Here is a 20,834-nt window from a genome sequence, read left to right as displayed (position 1 = left end):
GTTACAGAAAGTCTTCTCATGGTGTTTCATCATGGGCTCCACCCTTTATACTGTACATGTTGAACTAACACCCACAGACACTGGGAGTCTCTGAAAATCTTTAGTCACGGGAGAAGTTTCCCATCAGACATTATGAAACTCTCTCACAATCTCTCTGTCAACAGCCTCATGTCCCAACATGAATTTTGGAAAGGTTAAACAGGCAGTTATGAATGTTAATACAAGAGCCTGTCGTGGGAAAGTGTTGTTAAAGATCAGTCAATGTGTCAAACTGAGAGTTCTGCTCATTCTTCTCATGGAAGCTGATCCTGCACAGTAGAAAATCAGCCTCTAATATAAAGATTATTTAGTCAAGCATCAAGCATCTTGACTTTTGATTGAAACAAATTTGTTTCTCTGCTCTTTATTTGGATTCAGTATTCGTTTCTGCAAAGTGGTTTCCAAAGAAACAACAATTTGAAAATACAATCATGCAGGTCCTGGGGTATCCAAGTTCTAGAAACAGGTCAACTGGATCTGGTTGAGTTTCTTGAAGACGTTTCACTTCTTCAGTTCTAACTGGGAGTCCTGGGTATTTAACTTGTCGGGTCTCAGGAGTCGTTGAGGTTACCTGAGAGGCTGGACCCTAAATTAGCCTGATAAAAAAAAAAAACACTATCTAAAAAACGTTCTGGATCTGCAATCAGATCTGTTTTCATATGTTCATGCAGATTTTGGAACAAACTGTAACAGACGAGCAGCCGCAGTTACCCGATCCGACCAGCAGATGACAGTCATCCCAGTTGCTCCTCTTTTGAAGTGGAGTCTCACTGTCTTATTGATCGTCTCAGAGCCATCGATTTGTTTACCTGCAGCAGACAGGTACACTATCACACTGTTATTAGATGCTTCATGAAAACAGATTTTCTTTTTGGACGGGAGCGCTAAGCTCCTCTTTTAGTTGCTATCGACAACCGAGGGCCTAATCAATCACTGCTCCGAGGAACCTTGATGCCACTTGAAAAGCAAATAACATCTGCCACACGTTATCACGGCTACTTTTGTCTCAAGCTGGAGCCGCTGTGTGCAGACGTGTTGGTCTGAGGCAGTTACACTCCGAGGCCGTTTCACAAAGTAAACCCAGATCAGGATGATTAGGTGCCCGTCCAGCGTGGCAAGAGCAGGCTCCAGTAACAAAACCGTCTCCGGTTACCGCCCCGTGTTCTAACTGTGCACGATGGAGAAAGGCTAAAGGTGCACTCGCTGCTCTGCTAGTTCGTTAAAAGTTGCTGCAGCACAGATATAGACGCACATGACGAATGCGTGAGAACCGCTGCTGCCGGCTCCCGGCAGGCCGCAGAGGGTCGCACACCAGGGTCACAACATGGAGATTGGTGTTGTCTTTTAAAGCGGAGCGAGAGGAAATACACGTCTGAACCCGTGACCTTGTGTCTGCAGCTTGTGAGCTGCTGCCTGTTCTACAGTCAGCGATTCACCCGCGCACATAATCTCTCTCCAGACTGACAAATATCACTGATGCAGACAATGCCGGAAACCGTGGGTAGATTACCAAACAGGCCTGCAGGGCACAGACCCCGGGGCCCGGGGGGGTGAACGGACTGTTAATATTTCTTGTCCGAAAGTCACATGGCAAATTTAAAAAGACACGAAAATGACCACAAAGACACAGAACTACATAGAGATGATTTGTTTGTAGTCTCCTTCAGTCTGAGGGGGGGGGGGAGCGGGAGACCTTTCACCTGCCTCTGCCCAGGGGCCCGTTTTCTCGCAGTCTGTCCACGCCTGAAACACTTTGTTTGACTGACACTCCGAGCTGCAGTATTTTGTTAGATTCAGTTTGAACGTCTGCTTAAAATTCAAGCAAAAGTTCCCCACTGAAAAACGAAAGCAGCAAATGATTTCCTTGGGTCAATATGTCTCCGACAGATGTCGATACAGGTTGAAGCTCTGCAGAGGAATTAGTGAGCATCTGTGAAATACCTTCTTTTACATCGCTCAGGCGGAAACATAGCAGGAGCGTTTAAAGGGAATTCGGGGCCCTACTCCGACTGGGTGGTGCTCCGACCAGGACGCACGGGAAGGGGAAGGACGAGGGAGGAAGGAGGAAGGAAGCAGGAGATCCTCCACAGCTCCTGCTCACATGGAAGCAGCCCCTCACTTTACAAATCAGCTGAAATGTGTCAGAGAGTTTTTTGTTAAAAAACGTTATTCACACAAATTACACGACAAATATGGTTTGAAAAAAAGACTGTGCTCTGAAGAAAACATCTTTCATGTGCTGCCATTAGAGCAAAGATAAATAAGGGATAATTGCCCCCCCCCCCTGTCACTTACTCTTTGTTATTGTCCCTTTCACTGGAGCCCTTTAAAAGCTTTCATGTCATCGATGTTTTTCCAGGGGACGAGGCCGCGCTTTGCTTTTCATCGCCCGCCGAGATTCTGTGAGTGTTTTGATAACTTTTCCCTTTAAAGGATGTGAAGGAGTGAATGAGGCAATCAGTGTTCCTTCAAGAGCCCTGCACCGGCGCCCACATGCAATATTAATCCAATCTGCGGAGGTGGTTTGGCTTCCAGGCCGGCGGCTCCCGGGGGGGACGTCTCCCATTACGTCCACCAGCTTATCTCCCATTCCTTGATACTCCCCATGAAAAAAAAAAAGCTTCATCCAACTCGAAGGTTCCGCTGGTTTTGTACTTTTGGCTCCTTCCTTTTCTTCCTCTGGTGAATATTTTCTGCTGTATTATTGATCAATGAGGCTGAAGCTGCTCTAACAATGCCTCGTGAATACATCAGCAGCAGAGAAGGAATAAAAATGCAATGATGTCTCACTTTGACAGTTGAATAACTCATGTTGCATGTGAATCAATATATTTTGAATATGTTACGGATAGTTGCACCAGCCCATCTTCTCATAAGTCTTATTCACCTGGTCCCAGGCAAAGTGAAAAACAACTTTATATTTCACTTTTCTGTGTTTTCTTCTAATTAAAGCTTTGCAGGAATGTCAAAGATGATTATGAAGAATTTCACTTTCATTTCATTATCTGATTCAGCTCTGCTCTGTATTGACTCGTGGCAATTACACACTTCTGTGAGGAAATGAAAAAGTTCTGCCCTCGTATTGTTAGCTACGGAAAACTGTCTGTTTAAATCGTGTGTGAATTTGCAGCCATTGTTAAAAAACAATAATCTATAAACAGGTTCTTCATGTGAAGGTGCAGAATCTGTAGGTGGGTTTTCTGGTTTCTGTTTCTATTCTGACCAATCAGGTTTGAGGTGTGAGACTGAAACGCGTCGGCTATCGGCTTTTTCAATTTATAGCTGTTAATAGAGATCAGCCCAAATGTCGTCTGGACCTAAAACACCTACCAAAAGAAAACTGTTTGTGTTTTTGGTGGAGAAACATTCGACGCTCATGTGATAAAAGAAATTAGTCGAAGGTTAAACAGTGTTTGGCGAAGGGAAGATGGCGTCTTGGCCCGGTTATCCAGTGTCCACACCTACACCCAATATTGGCCGTTGCCCCCAGAGGCTAATTCGTCCTCATACGATAGCCAAGGGGCTCTGAGATTGCAGCCTGACAGGAAGAATTACAATCACCATCTTTAAATTTGACTGTTTTCTTGCCAGGAAATAACCCAGATGAACTCTAATGTTGTGTGTTTAAATGAGGGAGGAAGCCCCCGGAGGAAGAATCAAGCCTGGACCCCAAAACTGTGTTTCCTGGGTTCTTTAAGTGAATCTCCAGCACACATATAGGGTTGAGTTGTCTAAAGGAGACTCTGGGGCAGTGCAGAGCTGAATAATTAATTTGCAGCAGAAAACACTGAAAGGTGTTGATTTTGAGGTCATTAATGATTGATTGTTTATTGATGTTTCAGAGCGAAGAGGAGAAACAGCTGCCGGAGCAGCAGTGGGTGAATCAGACCTGCACAGACAAACAGACCATAATAAACAGAGAGTTGTGCTCATTTGATTTGATGTCTATTCAGGCTGATTAGTCCAAATACTGACGATATAAAATACGCAGAGACTCACAAGATTCCTAAGATGTGGCTTTCAAACCCTTATGACAAAGAAATGTGATTGAAGTTTGATATTTTACAGCATTTTAAAAAGAAAACACAAATACATAGAATATTTAGACCTATTAACATTTTTTTAAGGTTTAAATGTAAATAAAAGTGCATTTTATTCAGCATTCTTTATTCTTTAAAATAGAAGTTTTCATTTTTGCAGAAATAAACGCTGATACTGAAAAACTGGTCGGACTCTTGTGTCAATTATGTTCAAATCAATAATAACTTTATCTCCAAGTCTACTAATTGAAAAATACTTACACTCACATCAATTAGAAATTAACTAATGAGTGAAACTTGCTAAAAGAAAACATCATTATTATGCTGATATCTGAGTTGGTACATGTTTGTGCAGATAATCAGACTACACTTCTGTCATAACAACGAGACGGATGCGAGGTTTCAACTTGGCGACGGCACCGACAACCAAATATGATCAGATTCATGAGAATTGATTTGTCACGGCTGATTGATTGGATTGAAAATGGCTCCAACGCTTTGATAACTGAAAACTTCATCAAGCTTTCTGGCAAATTGAGGAAAAAATTTACCCGGGCAGACGTGTTTGCAGAGTGACACAGGCAGATGATTAACTGCCATCTGGTCCCACATTCATATCTCCATCTCTGTTGTGACGCGCTGAAATTAGCAACAAAAACGCCTGAAACACAAAACTTCCGTTCGTGTTGTGTGTTGTGGGCTTGAGAAGCGAGTGGATGCAAAGGGCCTCGCTCTCCGGGTGTGAAGCCACGAGAGGAAATTAACAGCTCTTGTCCACGCGGCCTCTTTAGAGCGTCTGAATCCCAAACGCACAGGAACACTCTCCGGTTGCACTATCAACACTTTTAAATATTTAATCGCGTCTGTCACAGGATCTCACTTTTGACATTGACGTCAACCTTCCAAGTCGAAGGGGCTGCCGAGTGTTTCCATTACACGGCCTCTCCCAACGCAGAGACCACTCTCCATCGAGCGCCTCACTTCACAGATCCAATGCTCTCCAGCTCGGCCACAGACGAGTGTAAATAACAACACAACGCTCCCTGACAACTTTATCGCTTTCACAGGGACGAGTGGGAGCTGGGAAGGCTGAGAGGTATGACTAAAGCGCCGCGAGGGAGCCTGGAGACGAGTCGTAGGAGTCCTCTGAGGGGACGAGGGAATCTCGCCCGGTTGTCACCTGGACGACCGCCTCGGTGACAAACTGCACGCTGAGCCCGAGCGACTCTCTCCCGTGTGTCCCTGCACTTGTTGTTGGTTTCACTTTGAAAAAAGAAAAAGGTTGCAACACAATCAGAAGCTATATATGTTTCTAGAAATCTCTGGAAGGTACGGCTCTCCGGGGGTCAACCTGTTGCCTCAGCTCGCTCTTTTTCCCCGTTTAAAGCAAAACCAAAGTGATAAACATTCATTTCCGAATTCGTCAACATTTGTTTGGCCTAGTTTCCACTTGCCATCATTTTCTCAGCTGATCATGTTTTATTCATTGGGTCAGATTTTTGATTTCAATAATCCTATTGTTTTGCTCCAACAAAGCAATCTGCATTGCAAATGAGGGGCTCCGCTCACTTTCCCTGTATTTGACAGTCCTGCCGATTCCCGTCGCTCACACACGGCGCCGCTTAATTCCTCTTTGTTTTATTATTTTTTTAAATCACATCTCCAGCAGTTCAATATCACAGCCTGATTGAAACGTTATTGGACCTGGGTTCAGCAGTAATTACACATTGGCCGGGGCCAGAATGTGCAGAGTAAATTATTTTACTTGAGGAACATAATTACATCGACAAAATGCATCACCGCAAACGATTTAACGGCACCAATTGTTCCAGATGGGGGGGGCTTCCCAGTTCAGTGTAGCGAGACCTACTGGACGTTATATTGAGTGTAAATGAGATGGGATCCTGTGTTGGATTCAGCTGCCGTGTCGCTTATGGCTGCAGACGTAGAAGAACAGAAGCAAAATGAAGAACCTAATTATGTTTCATGAATTTATAGCCTGTGGTGTGTTGTTAATGTCTTTTAATCCAAGAGGACACAGAATATCTTGTTATAATTTACATATTGAATCGTTGCTTTTATCTCCACATCTTCACAGTTACATCTCAGGTTTGGTCGATACGGGCTCGAGCAGTTAAAGGTGCCACGTGGAGTTATGTCTGCACGCAAGGTTTCCCACCGACACACATCAGCTGCGTCTCAATTCAACCTCTGGAGGCTGCATTTAAAGACGGCGTTCTTCCATTTCCGAGCCTTCCCAGGATTCATGGTGCTTTGGCGATTACAAACAGTACGTGTTTTTAACAAAATAAATAAAAACAAAGGGGTATTAGGACGTTCTTGTCATGTCCAACTTCAGCTCTGTTGCTAGGTCACAGCAGAGGAAGGGGCGGGACAAGCAGTAGTTTGTGTCGTTGCTGTGGCGGCTGTTCAATAGGCAGCATTTCTTGCACAGAGCAACGGCCAAAACATGTTTATGTGCCACAAAGAAAATAGTTTGAGTGATTCAAATGAAATTATACGTACTAGAGAGCTATTTGATTATTTGTGTGGTACAGCACATTATACAGTATTTCTGCAGGAGCCATACTGTGAAATTAGTGCAGGAAAAGCGCGGTTCAACATGTCAGCGTTTAACATACATTTCGAAACAGTATTCACGTGTAAAGCGACCTGACAAGTTTAATAATACAAGGAAGAAAGAGGAGATGCTGTTGATGTTTGGACTTATATCATATCGTGAAGGCATAATCATCTATATTCTCCTCCTGCCAATTTCTTATCTCCGTGGCGCCACAAAAACTGGAGCACAACAAAAGCGGGCAGCGGCGTGTATACATGCATCATCAAAAACCCCGTCGGAGATCAGAGGCGCCGCTTTGATCTCCCTTTTTTGGCTCCGCACCTGGAATCAGGCAAGAGTTGAAAAAGGGTGAGAGAAAAAAGGGATTGTCTCTCAGATAAACACCACTTACTGTCAAAATCTTTTTTTAAATGCCCCCACAAAGACCTCCAACTGCTGTCAACGTATGCGTAACTCCTCTGACAAGCTCCTCGTAAAGCGTGTAAACCTGCGGCACTGCACTTCCCCCTCCCCCGTGCACTTCCCCTGCACACGCTCAGTTTCCAGGCATCGTTTGCCAACTTCATAACGAGATCTGAGGGTTTTTTTGGGGCCAACTGCCTGAATCTTTTTTGTGAGTTGAGATAAATTTGACTATTTCTTTGTGTACGTGGGACACGGAGGATTAAGTTACTTCTTAAAAGAGCATTATTTAATTACCCTGAACTCAAATAGTCAAAAACAGAACATCAATTCTAAACAGATACGTATTCACGAATATCTCAAGTACATCCTGTTTGACGATGTTTCAGACCTGACAGGGTTGAACGTGGATCTGAGCGTATAGAGTTTGCAGAGGTTGGATTTGAATTGGACATTTGAAATGACAGCTAAACAGACAATACTTGGACTTCATGGGCTTGAACCTCATCAGGGTTTTAGATCCAAAGTGTTTTAACGAGGCGCTGAAATGAATTAAACAGGAGAATGGCAGTGAGGAGAGCACAAGCCTCAGCCAAGGCCAAACACTTCACTTATAAATTCATGAGCTCTAGATGTTCAGTTGGATTCAGACCAAATTACACACACTCGGCCTCCTAAGTGTGTCCGACGTTTTTTCATCAAGATCCACTAATTTATTTCTGAGAAATCTCTCAATCTTGCAATGTGAAAGAATTGCTGACTTCTTTCCTGACCCACATCACATCCTTCTACCAAGTTCTAACGTCATCCTTCCACCTAACAAACCAACCTTGATGGAGGAAGATGAAAAAATTGAAAATATAAAGTTAAGAGGACATTAAAATAAGGCTATTGAAAGTGTTTTCACTCCACCAAGGACCAACAGTGCCCTTAAATTTAATCAAGCTGCACCACATAACACACATTCATAGAGTTGTGCCAGATTTTTTCCATCAAGATTCATAAATAATTCCCTGGGAAATTGGAAAAAAATGTAAAAGAAGAAAAAAACACCCTCTCTCACGACGTTAAAAACCGTGATTAAAGATTATTGGATTCTTGCAACAAAAAAACCCGCATGTGTTCATTCATGGCTCATGTCTCATGAGTTTTGTGGAAAATCCATTTGGTAGATTTTGCCTCCTCAAAAACCAACCAGCCAACAAATTGATGGAGGTAATTAAAAACAGTAGAATGTCAGGGTTCCTGGCTGCAAACAGCGTGTGTCTAACTCCACCTGCTCAAACAACCTGAAGGGTCAGACAGCAACTCTCACCAGCATCCAGCCGACGGGCCAAGAAACAGGACCTGACCCCCCCCCGGGACAATGTGTCACCACAGAAAGTGAAGTTCTGCAGCAGCTCATTGTCGTCCGACCCCTCGGTGACTCACAAGCTCCCACAAAGAGCAGCGATTTAGTGATTTTAAAAAGCCAGAGGTTGTGCCATTGACTCTGAAAAGCATGTTGTTGAAAAGCTTTTGAATTCCAAGTGTTTTTTGAGAGCGAATTATTGCATCGGAGAGTCGCTGTTTATCAGGGATGCTGTGAAAGTTGCTGCGATCGTGTTTGATGTCTCACTTTGAAGCCTCTTTAAAGTCTCTCTGCTGAAGCAGAAATACTAAAAATTGGAGTCCTGCTTTAAACCTATAGCTACGTGTGTGTGCTGCTGGGATCACTGAGCTGTGTAGATTACACAGACTGGAAATAAATCCCTGTTAGATCATCTGGTGGACACATGGGGAACACGTTCCAGTTCAGGGGAAAAGGTATTTAAAAAAGGGAATAGTTTTTTAAGTACAAGCTGCCAAAGCATCTTTCTTCAACTCAAGGACACAACACAGCAACACACAGAGTCGTTCATCGATGCTCAACCATGAGGAAAGTGAAGAGCATCAGTGCAGCGCTAAAAGAGAAATCCCACCAATCATTCAAGACAACACATGAGTGTGATTGGCATGTAATAATAAAGTATAGTTCATTTTTAAAAGCCGGGAGAAATTAAAGTAGGTTCTGTTGATAATTCAACACGTTGCTCGTCCATCACCTCCAACAAAAAAATGTGGATTATTGGAACTTTCTTGAAACGGCAAACAACATCTTTCATCTCCTCTTCCTCCCTCGTCAAACAGCAGCATCCTTGCCAATAACCCTGATGAAAGTCGGCGGTGAATTGGCAAGGCAACCAAAGAAAAACACCGCTAACCAGGTTGATATTGACGTTACGGCTGCCAGACGCTGGCACAGCGACGAGCCTGGGCTGGGAAAACCTTGATCAAAAATGACATCAAATCAAGAAATCAAATTTTTTCAGTCCTTCAAGTCCCCACGTTGGCCGTGAATGAAGGAGCGTAGTATAATAGCGGCAGAGAAAGAGCTCAAATAAATGACTGAGCTGTGCACCTTTAGGTTGCAAGACCTTGAAATTGTTCTGATTTGTTCGAGCGGCTTGTTATTTTCCAGTTTCTGCACTTCGGCGCTCATTGGAATCAGGACGTGGATTCTATTAGCAGCAGCATCCAGGCATCGCTGAAGATGGAAAAGTGTTTGTTTTTTTCCCACCTCTCTGTTTGCATTAAGTCGTCCTTGAGAGAGAAAACCCATTACGTCTCAAGACGAGAATACACGCGGACGGCCTTTATCTAGCCGGGGTTAGCGTATTACCTTCAGCGAGTTGCACAATTCCTCTTTAATACGAGTGCACAGTGAGTAAAGCAAACACCGACGCGAAGCCGCGAACCAACACGAGGGCTGACAATCTTTAAAGGGAATCTGATTGATTTTCTCTGGAATAAGCTATTATCTACAATCAGTGGCCCTCGGATGAGAAAGGGCCGGTGAGAAGGACACGGCCGAGGCGAGAGTGCAACGAAATATATAAACGGTGCGATGTGGTTCCGTCGCTACAAACCGCTTCACGCTCATTCTAACAGATAACAGGCGGGAGAAAATGAGCTTTCAAAGAAGCACAAAGAGACGACTCACGGCTCTTAACTCTTCTTTGGATTCTACAATTCTGGATACAGGTGAATATGTTTCATCTCACAACAACGTAAATAAATTAAAAAAAACTGCATTTTTCTCTATTTCATTTCTGCATTTATAAATATAGAGTGCTAAGCTAAATTTCTGTTCCTCGTTCAAACAAAAGGTAAAGATAAATCCACCTCTTTCTTTGCAATATTCTCCTCTGTAGTTCCATTTCATGGCCAGTTAAAGATATCGTGGAAATCTTTATACATCGGTGTCAGAGTTACTTTCTTTGGCAGAATTTTTATTACAGTAAAAGTCTCCAAGTGATTATCTATATAAGTTACAACCGCTGAAAGTGGTTTTACTACTTTTTGTCAGTGCAACTGTTTTTATTTTCACTGCACAAGTATTTCTACTTATCCGTGTCCAACTTACCAGAGGAAATCACACTGTCGGGGCTTTTTCTGCCGACTTGGACACGTGGTTAATTAACTACATTATAAAGGGTATTGAAGTCTGTTAATGCCCCGAGGAGCAGAGAGGCTCTGACTTCAGGAGTAATGGATTATTTGGATCGTCTGGCCACAGAGAGGTCTGAGAGAGGAACGATCTCAGCTGGGATCTCACAGCTCGACAACAATATGTCGACAGAACAGGGCAATTTGTTTACAATAGTCCAACCGTCGTTACCCGACTGTTGTTGGTTGTTTTCCTCTGGAGTACGAGAGCCTCCTCAGGGCCAGTAAACATGTCACGTCGTCTTCATTAGCTCACAGTGTTGGATTCCGCACCGGCTCACGCTCGTGCACTCAGAGCGGTGTGTTGTCTCCGTAGTTAAATTTTTTCTGTTTATATGTCGCGTCCCTGGAGGAGGCTGAGAAATACTTCAGACTCCAACCTTTAACACGACTGTAAACAGTGTGTGAGTGCAGCCTCAGCTCCGGGACTCATTACAGCCACCCTCGCTGCCACAGAGACAGACGTTCAAAAGAGGCTGTGCACATCGTCACTTTGCACGACTCGTCCCCCGCTGCCGCTCTCTGGTTTGGAAATCTTAGACCCACTGGTTCCTTTGCAGGAGCCGTGCACTGCGCTGAGGTGTCGAGATGCAGTATATCCGTCTATCACATAATATCGTAGTGGAGCACTCGCCTCGGGGCTCTTCTCTATGCTAGGTTGACCTCACACTTCGTAACACCTTGATGTGCGGATGATACGGACGCTATCTCTGAATATGCAATGACGTTCACATTCGAGTCGGTAAATGTCACATCAAACTAAGGGGTAAAATCGAGTTTATGTCCTTTAAGCATCTTATAAAATGTGACTCAGTCCGTAATATATTCTGCCTTTAAGAATTTTAAATTAATGTGGGTTTATATATAAGTCACTTGTTATTGGCAGCTGCCTGCGGGGCTTGTAATTTCCCCTGGCATGACTTCAGACAGAATCCTGATGGCAGCCTTGATGGGTCTTAATGGAAGTTCAGTGAAGAGAATGCACTGAATTTGCATGTTGACAAAGGATGGGAAGGACAGAAGATAATGGGGGGGGGTTTCACATCAGGGTGAGGATCTTCCAAAGTCCAGAGTTACACAACAAGCACAGGAGACAGACAAGACCTGTCCTGTCGCAGAAGATCCTCTGGATACACACCCAAGAAACGCAGCTTCATTAAGCACAGATAAACGTCTGGGTGCACTTAAAACAAAGTGTTGAATTCAACAAGTTAATTAAACAGCAAAATGCACTGGTGATTCATGTCGTCCAAAAACAAACGAGAAAACATTTTGTGATCCAATCTCACTGTTTTTGACATCTGAGCAAACATCACTGATTCAAAAAGAACGGATTTTGCTTTTTTGATCTTGCACGAGAGTCGTCTCCTTAGAGTTCCTCCATGAAGTCCAGAAAGTGTCTGAACAGTTTGGTGCAGACTTTCTGCCGACTTTGCATTTCTTATATAATGAGCGCAGCAGGAGATTGTCTGATGTGTTCAACAGGAAAATGAGGCAGGAAGTGACATATCACTAAGGAAATGAAGTATTCTTGTTTACAGCACATCAACATTGGAATCAGCTCTACCTACCTAAATGTATTTAAGATCTAGTACGTAGAATTTTGAATTATGTAAGAATTATTAAGGCTTTAAATTCATATGATAACATTTTTTAGACTATTGAAGTCCAGGCAGAAACGCTGGTAATTTAAATTGTGTGTTTTCAAACTAAATTCCTTCAAAAAGCCTCTTGAGGAACAAATAATCAGCCTTTATGTAACTGATTTGAATTGAACATCACAGAACTCGGTCCAGTTCACCACCTGCATTCCCTCTTTGTATCTAAACCCGTCGGACTTTAACGAGTTGACGAGGAACGCCTGGATGCACCATTAGCTTTAGCACGCCAGGATAAACCGTCTCATTGGAGGAAGACACACGGGTTTCGACCTCTTCCCTCAGATGAAGCCTCTGAATCGTAACACAGCTTGTAAAACCCTCTTCGGTGTTGTTACTACGCAGTGATTACTTTTGCTAATTCGTTTTGGTCCTGTTGCTCATCTCTCGACGGCTTCATCTTTTATTTACACCGCTCACTCGGTGTCGCAGGTGCAGACCAACGTCAGGGGGGGGGGATCGACGGCGCTCACAAATATCTGCTATTGTTTAATACCGAGTGACATCCCGCAGATTGCCGAAGATTATTACTCCCATCTGGACTGCGTGCGCGCGTATGAATAATCTAATTTACAACTTCCATGTTTGTGATTGCATATACAGTAAATGTTAGGTGGTGTGTGCCTGCGCAGAATAACAATCGCAGAAGTGAGCTGTGCATCAACTGATTAAGTTGTTCACACAAAATGAAGCCACTTACTCCAACCGCACACACACACAACCATGCACACACACACACACACACACACACACACACACACACACACACACACACACACACACACCACACACACACACACACACACACACACACACACACACACACACACACACACACACACACACCCTCCCCTGCTGCAGAGGATATTTTCAATTAATCAGACTCTCTCATCAATAATGCATCACCCCTGCAGCCAGTCACTCTTCTTCAGCCCTTTTAATGAGGCAGCTCAGCCAGAGGGACACCGTCCACGCATTACTCCTATTATAGTCGATGCTCAGGAGCCGAGCCGCTGTGACCACGGTCGGTTATTAAAGTAATGCCATCACTTTGCGCCTCCGAGTCAAATCAAAAGCTGTCGAGGGCTGTTTGCAAAAGGCCACAAATGACAATAAGTAAACAGCCGGGGAGTGAGTGCGGCGCCGCGTCACCGGGAAAAACCACAGGTTGTTAAAAAATCTACTCCTGCAAATTCAAGAGACCAAAGGAGGGTTTTGTCAGAAGTGATGAATTATTAAATCCAACCTCGCAGTGACAGAGGCGAATGTTGCTGTTTGATAACATTTCTTTAAAGTTAAATTGCAGTTCAGATTTAAGTCCTGAGAGTCAGTCAGAGGAGCGGCGGCGGCGGAGGATAAACGAATCTCAGAGCTCACACACGGTCGGGTTCTGTGAAAAAGTTTTCGCACTGCGCAGTTTCTAAATTATGTGTTTAGTGCATCTCATTTCTTTTTGGCATTCGTGGCGAGAGAGTGATCGAGAGCGAGATAAACTGGGTTAGCTTTTAAGTCTTCTTCAAAACTGTATTCTGGCATCGGAGCAGCATCCACTGGGTTCCTGCTTTCTTTGATTTCTCTCAGACATTTGGTGATAAACAAACGTTACTTTAGTTTTTTTTAAGTAGATCCCTTGTCTGCTGCTTAAGATTTCACGTTACTGGGCGACAACAGACTCTGTCGTTAGCTCCGGCCTCTGCTCCTCCTCCTTCATCTCCTCTCTGTCTGTTAGGTAGATTCACAAGTCGCAGGATTTGCACAAATGATTCACTCAAGTACAAAACCTATCAACCTTGTGTGGACATGTTTTTGAGGCAGATTAAGCTCATCACAGTGACGTCTTACTAACTTAAACTGGTGCAGTGCCCAAACTGAACCTGCATGTCTGGAGCAGGATGTTCGTTTGGCCTGTGGTGATGCTTGGTTGCAGCTTTTTCTTTCTGTAACTGTGTGAGTGACCTGCAGTAATCGAGCCGCAGCAGAACAAAGACCTGCCGCAGAACCCTGAAGCCGCACCCCCGCTGCTGCACAAAGAGCTGTTCACCTGTTTATTCAAAGTTCAGTGACGCTCCACTCATGTCATGACCGTCACCCACGTTGATTCAAGTCCCAGCTGATATTCAAAGTTTAGCAATATTGAATATAACAAGAGTCCAAATCGCACCTTGGGCCCTTAGCAACACACACATCTAGACAAGAACTGGTCTAGAGATTTGTGAGTCACATACAGGCAGAGATTTCTGTAATTGTTAGATTCTGCTTATATTTGTTGCCTAAATAGTTCAGCTAGGTGCATTATTAGATCCCCACATTTCATAAAACACAGCAGAACAGTTTTGTTGTTATTGTATTTTCTGTTATGTGGTTGTGTTCCATCATTCTATTTTCCTTCAGAATATTGTGTTTTGTTAAAACGCTGTGTCTTCTGTTGTCCAGTGTTCTATTGTCCTCCACAGTGTCCTGAGTGCATGACGCCAACAGACGTTTTTCAGTTTTGATCCATGACTGCGTCTCAGTGAAGGGTCTTTATCCAGAAATAGACAGAACGTGGTGATGAAGACTGGATTAGTAACCAGGCGGAGTCCCAAGGTTCACTGTGCGATGATTAATTAGGATTTATTTTGGGACAATATTCTAAACCACTTAAAGGCCTTAAGGCGAGACCTGCTCTACTACTGGATCCGCGGCCCTGTCTCGAAGGACTGAACAGGGGAGCCCCCAAGTCAAAATCTACTTCTACCATAATACTAATTATGTGCTTACATGGTGCACAGTGTTTTGATACCATGCCGAGAACAGAGCTTGTCTTGTTTCTGCCTCTAAAACACAGACTTTTTTGTGTTTAATCCATCTACTTTGTGTTTCTGTGAGCTTTGCAGAATGATACAGCTAAAGTATGAGTAAGAGCATGAGTACGAGTACGTGCTGTCCGGGTCATCGAGGACACTTCATCATCACTGCCCCAGCAAAGATGACACCTCTTACTCTCACCTCTTATTATCTTTGCATGTATTTTTCTGTGAATTCATGTGCAAAATTCCTTGTAAAGCAACTCCCCAGGGTAACCGTGGCGTTGTCCCAGCTTTGTACAAACACTATAATTTCTTATCCTCTCCTCCCGCTTACATTCTTCTTTTTGCTGAGCGGGCCAAGGCTGCTGATCTCTAAGGAACACAAACCATATGAGCAGAGAATCTGACCATCTGGCTTCCTCTGCAGCTCACATTCACGGGGGATAATAGAAGAGTGACGAACGTCCCTCATCTCCTGCCGCCTGTCAGTGTCAAGATGTCTCTTTTAAAAATAAAACAGTGTTGTCGGAAGCTGCACGGAGCCAATAGTGCGATAACAAGGAAATGTAAGGCCCTCTTGAAATTGAGTTTTTTTTTTTTTTCTGTGGGAAGGTCACCACAAGGGAACGGAGAAAGAAACTCATTTCAAGTTCGATTCCAGAGTCACGCTGGGTGGGACAGCTATGAGAAGGAAGGATGATATAAAATCTGTGCGGAGTATAATGATTGGCTTATCTCTGCAGCTCACGGTGCGGGTCTCCTGTCAATTCTTTGTTGGAGGAAGTAGCTTTTCCATTCCTGGTCTGACAGGAGCGATGGGATGAGAATATGTAAGTGAGGACGGGGAGGAAATCCTGCCTTTCATTTCATTTCTGGAGATCCGACACCGGGCTGTCGCTCGACTGTAATTTCCAAGACACACTGTGACCAACGTCATATAGGGACCATTACTCCTCATCCAGACATAAATTCCACTAATTAGGGATCAATGACTCATGCTTTATGTAATTAGGCCAAATGGGACGTCCCCTCAAAAACTCGTGCATAACATAAAACATGAAAATGATCCCCTGGACAGACATTCCCGCGCTGTGACACGGTTCAGGAGAGCGGTGGCCGTGGCAGCTCTTTGACAGGCGGGTTATGGTTTCCTGGTCCCAGTAATGAAGGACTACAGAGTGTGTCATCCACGAAACGGGCCTCTCCCCCTTGTCCGTGTGTCGGCGAGCCAGCTGGATTCAATCCGGTCGGAACAACACCAGGCCTCGGTCGCTGCAGCGCGGCCACCCCTTTGCTTTAACGGGCAGGAACAGCTCATTAAATCACAGTGGCTAACCCCTTTCCATAACACAATTGGTAAACACACATTAGTCACACACCAGCTAAATCATTTGGTCGATTTTGGTGTTTTTCCTCTCCTCCATTTTATCTCTTCTTCCAGCTTACACATCACTCTGCTCATTTTTGCACAGTTAGCAAACGGCAACAGGAGAAACAGAGGAGCGTTGCACGAAGTAATACGACTGTACGGTGGCTCGATTTCCAAGAGTCAGCGAGCCGCCGCCGCCGTCCGGCAAACTATCGATGATGTCCAGAACGAGAGTGGGGGGGATTTACCAAATTGTCACAAGAGAGACAGGTTAAGCTGACAGGATATCGGCTCATTGGGATGGGTCTCGCTTTCAAAGTCAAAAAGTCAGAAACTTCCCCGAGTCAAGTCTTCACTCATCACATCTTGTCGTTCTGCCGAGCGGAGAAACAACACGACACCATGGACTTTGATTTGACTTTCAGACAGAGGAATGTAAAAAGATACTCTGAGGTAAACAGCACTCGAAATTTTTTTTATTTTTGCACGATAAACAAACTATAACAGAAATGCTCTTCACAGGACTTCACAACACATTTCACAGAGAAACCCGCAGAGGACACACTATTTCTATTAATAGTTCGGCAATGCAGTTAACGTGGAATTATCTCATTTTGTCAAATTCAGCTGGCGAGAATAGCCAAAAGAAACTGGCAGCAGAGAGTGTGTATGGAGCTTTGTGGAGTGTTTTGATATACAGCTGTGAGCCGGCCTCTCTGTGGAGATTTGCCTGAAGTGAAATTCCAAATGTCTCATCTGGACTGATTTCCCTGCGCTATAAGAGCACACTGGGCTTCATTAGCAGTTGCCGCCGCGCTTTATTGGCACCGGGCAGATCCCATTCTCAGCACAGAAATTACTTGCCACCAGCTGCAAATTGACAACGCGCCATATTTCCTTGCAAGTCAATTCCTGTTAATAGCGATTTCCCGGGCTCTGCACCTCCCCGTGGCTAAAGCACAGCCGCGTCCTCAGCAGGTAAATTTGAACCGCGGGATCCGAGGACCTCGCAGGCATTGTTTACCACAGTGGAAATGACTAAATATAGGAGAGCGGCGTCGCCAGCTGCTCGCATCTCGTACGAGCAACATCCCTCTCCTCTCCTCTCCTCTGTCATCTGAAGGACACGCTCGCATCGACTCATGCACATCAAATGCATGTTTCAAGTTTGAAACTCTTCACAGGAGACAGTGTTGCTCTTCATTAACGGGCTAATTCTCCAGCACAATAGACCCGTGCGGTATCAACGATTGCTCCTCTCCACAGTATCAGGCGCCGCTCGCTGACGGCGGCTGCAGCAAAGGTTAATTAATGAGCAGTGGCAGGAGCGATGGCTGCCGGCGAGGGAGGGGGGCTCCCCTGGGACCCAGATAAAGGTGGAACAGGGAAGGGTATATGACTACTCAGCTGAAATTGAGTCCCCCTTTCTATCTGGGTAACCTCCGTGTACTTAATAGTCTGAGAAAGCCACTTGATCACTTACCCAAGCTGCGGCGTGGAATTAGATTACAACGCAGCTTTTCATCATTTTCCCTGTGAAACCTTATTTCATGCAATGATTATGTATTGGCTATCAAACGTGCGGGATAATCTATGAGGCAACCTTCCAGTTTGAATTAGTTCTGCAGGTCTGCTCCTTGTGATCAGACATCAAAAGCTTTTCATAAAGCCCATTTGTCTTTCTGTGCAGCAGCAGCAGCCGCTCGCAGTATTACTTTCAGGTGGGAAATAAATTCTATGGAAACACACTCTGACATATAGCTTTATTTTTAGCCTGTCTGTAAGATGTAATTAAATTTAATTGGTAGACTAAAACTTAATGTGTGGACCAGCCTGATTAGCTTTTTATGTGCCGTCCTGTACAAAGGCCCCGGCGATAAAGACGTGTTCCGTCTAAAATTATATAAAAAAATGATGCTGCCTTTATATAAGGTTCTCTTTGTGAAGGGATAATAGATCATTTACAATAGATTCATTCATGGTTAATAAATCACTGACCTGCCAGGTTGTGAAAAATATATCATACATCATAAAGGGCTGATGGATGTCACATCTGCAGATTCATTAATAAACTGTTATTGTTTCATCAATTTCTAATAAGCCAGCAGGGATTATTCACATGCTAACAACATGAAGTGAAGTAATGCAATTAAGTGTAAATATGCCATTAACCATCAATTCATTAATTGAGACAAACAATATGGTGTCATCAAATATGAATGAAGGATTAATTTCTCTTCAGGAAGCCTTTATATGGGTTTATGAGCTGTAACTGTGACGTTTGATAAATCCTAAAAGTCTTCAATAACAAGTCATGAAGGCAAAACAGTATAATTAATAAATGAATGGTTTAAGAAACATAAATTCAGTTAATAGATGTATAAAGTTAGTTGAGTGTCTCTAATATCAATATAAGTTAGTATGTCGTCTGCATATAAATGCTAAACGAGACATTGATAGTGTTTCTTATGTTGTCTTATGTTTATGGATCTGTTTTAAAAATGGGACTATAAAATATAAAAAAATCCTCATTAGACGCCCAATGTAAATGGGAAAAAAAAGTTGTAACTAAATGCTTTTTTAATGGTCAACAAATAATTTATTTTCTCTATAAGTCATAAGCCCATTACTGAAGAGATTTCTGGGGGGTGTTGCCTGTTGTGAAGAATCTCCTTGGCTGCTGCTTCTCTTCCTGGAGCAAGACACCGACTTCGTCTCTTCAGCTGCAGGGCATCTGCTTCCAAAATCCATTTATTAACTATTCATAAACTTTAACAAATAAGCCATCAAGTCTGCAGTTATAAATATTAACAGGTCGTTAACAAAGGGTGATAAACACACAGGCCATCAATGAAGCTCCGGGAGTCAGAGCTGTCGTTAGGGCGGTGCAATCAGCCAGTCATTTGTAAATTGTAAATGTTAACGAGTTATTGATAAAGAATTCTCCACAATGCTCCATCAAGACTCCAGTTGTAGATGTCAATAGTTAAATGGGTTGTGGTGCAGACGTGTTGTTTCTTAGCGGGAGAAGTATTCAGAATTTCTTATTTTAGTAGAATAAAAAACATAGATATATAAATAAATACAAGACCTGTATAAACACTTTCATAACATTATATATGACTAGCACAGTGTTTGAAGTTGAGATAGTTTTAACATAATTATTTAAAGTTACTGTTGTTTGTTTGGTCCAGTGGTTCTCTACTGAGGGTTCATGGCCCTTTAAAGGGTCATGGAGCGAATAACAGAGAGGAAAGAACAAATAGAGTAAATAAATAAAGTTTTGATATACAAATTGGACTTGTTTATTTTAGGGGGAACTTCTTTGAATTTGAGAAAACCTGTCCTCACATCACGTCACAACTGTCCGAGACGTTTAGAGGAAAAGAAACTGTGGAGAACTCAAAGAAGTACATTTAAAAAAGGGTTGATGTAATAACCAAATCTTTCATATCACTACCAAATATACATTTAGCAGAATTTAGAGTAATAAGTACGATGTTTACCTCTGAAATATACGTGGAATAGAAGTATAAAGTAAAAAAGAACTGATTTATATTTGATAATGACATCCATCTTATTCCAATGTGTGATTATGATGTGTATTTTATACAGTTATTTACTTTTATCTGCCGACTGTAATCCTGTTAAATGACTTTGAGCATGTTTAAATTATTTTATCATTATTAAAATGAAAATAAGATGAAAAGAGTAAATGTACTTAGTTACTTTCCACCACTGAAAGATATCAACAGATGCTGATCAACTGTAAATATTCAATTAACCATTAATAACAGTAACTAACTTGTTACAACCACTAACTGCTGTATAAGGTTGTTGCATGACAAAGTGGTACCATAAAATGAAATACTAATATTAGCTAGGATTTAACTGGTGTTATCTGTTACTTTAACACACTCGTCAATAAGTAGAGGGTTAAACCAAGTCTTGATACTGAGATTATTTATGTACCAGTGTTCCCAATCACTCCCAGCAGCTCCCCAGTGACTCAGTCTACTCGACTGCCATTGAGTGCAAGTCTGGACTTGTAGAAACCTCCCTTCCAAAGCCTTTGCCTGAGGAGGATTTTTTTTTTTTCAGTGAATAATGTGCCTCTGCATGGAAGGATTAGACAAACAGGACCCTGCCAAGCACTGGAGCGTTGCAGGAGGGATCAAGAACAAATGAGTAATGAAATGACTGACTCATTGAGACCGCTCTGAAACACGAGACGCCGCATGTGCTCTTTGGAAAGCGGCTCCTGTTAAGTTGCCGTCTCAGTCGGAGCATGACAGACGAATATCCCGACATGTTTTTAATTGTTGGCTCCTCCTTGTCATGCCTGTCACCCGTATAAGCAATTAGGCCTCTGTCATCCGTGTCTAATAACATGGAGACTTTGCCGCTGCACAATTGTTGCGGCTC

Source organism: Hippoglossus stenolepis, chromosome 19 (assembly GCF_022539355.2).
Source record: "Hippoglossus stenolepis isolate QCI-W04-F060 chromosome 19, HSTE1.2, whole genome shotgun sequence".
Classification (NCBI taxonomy): domain Eukaryota; kingdom Metazoa; phylum Chordata; class Actinopteri; order Pleuronectiformes; family Pleuronectidae; genus Hippoglossus; species Hippoglossus stenolepis.
Note: the sequence above shows the minus strand (reverse complement) of the source record.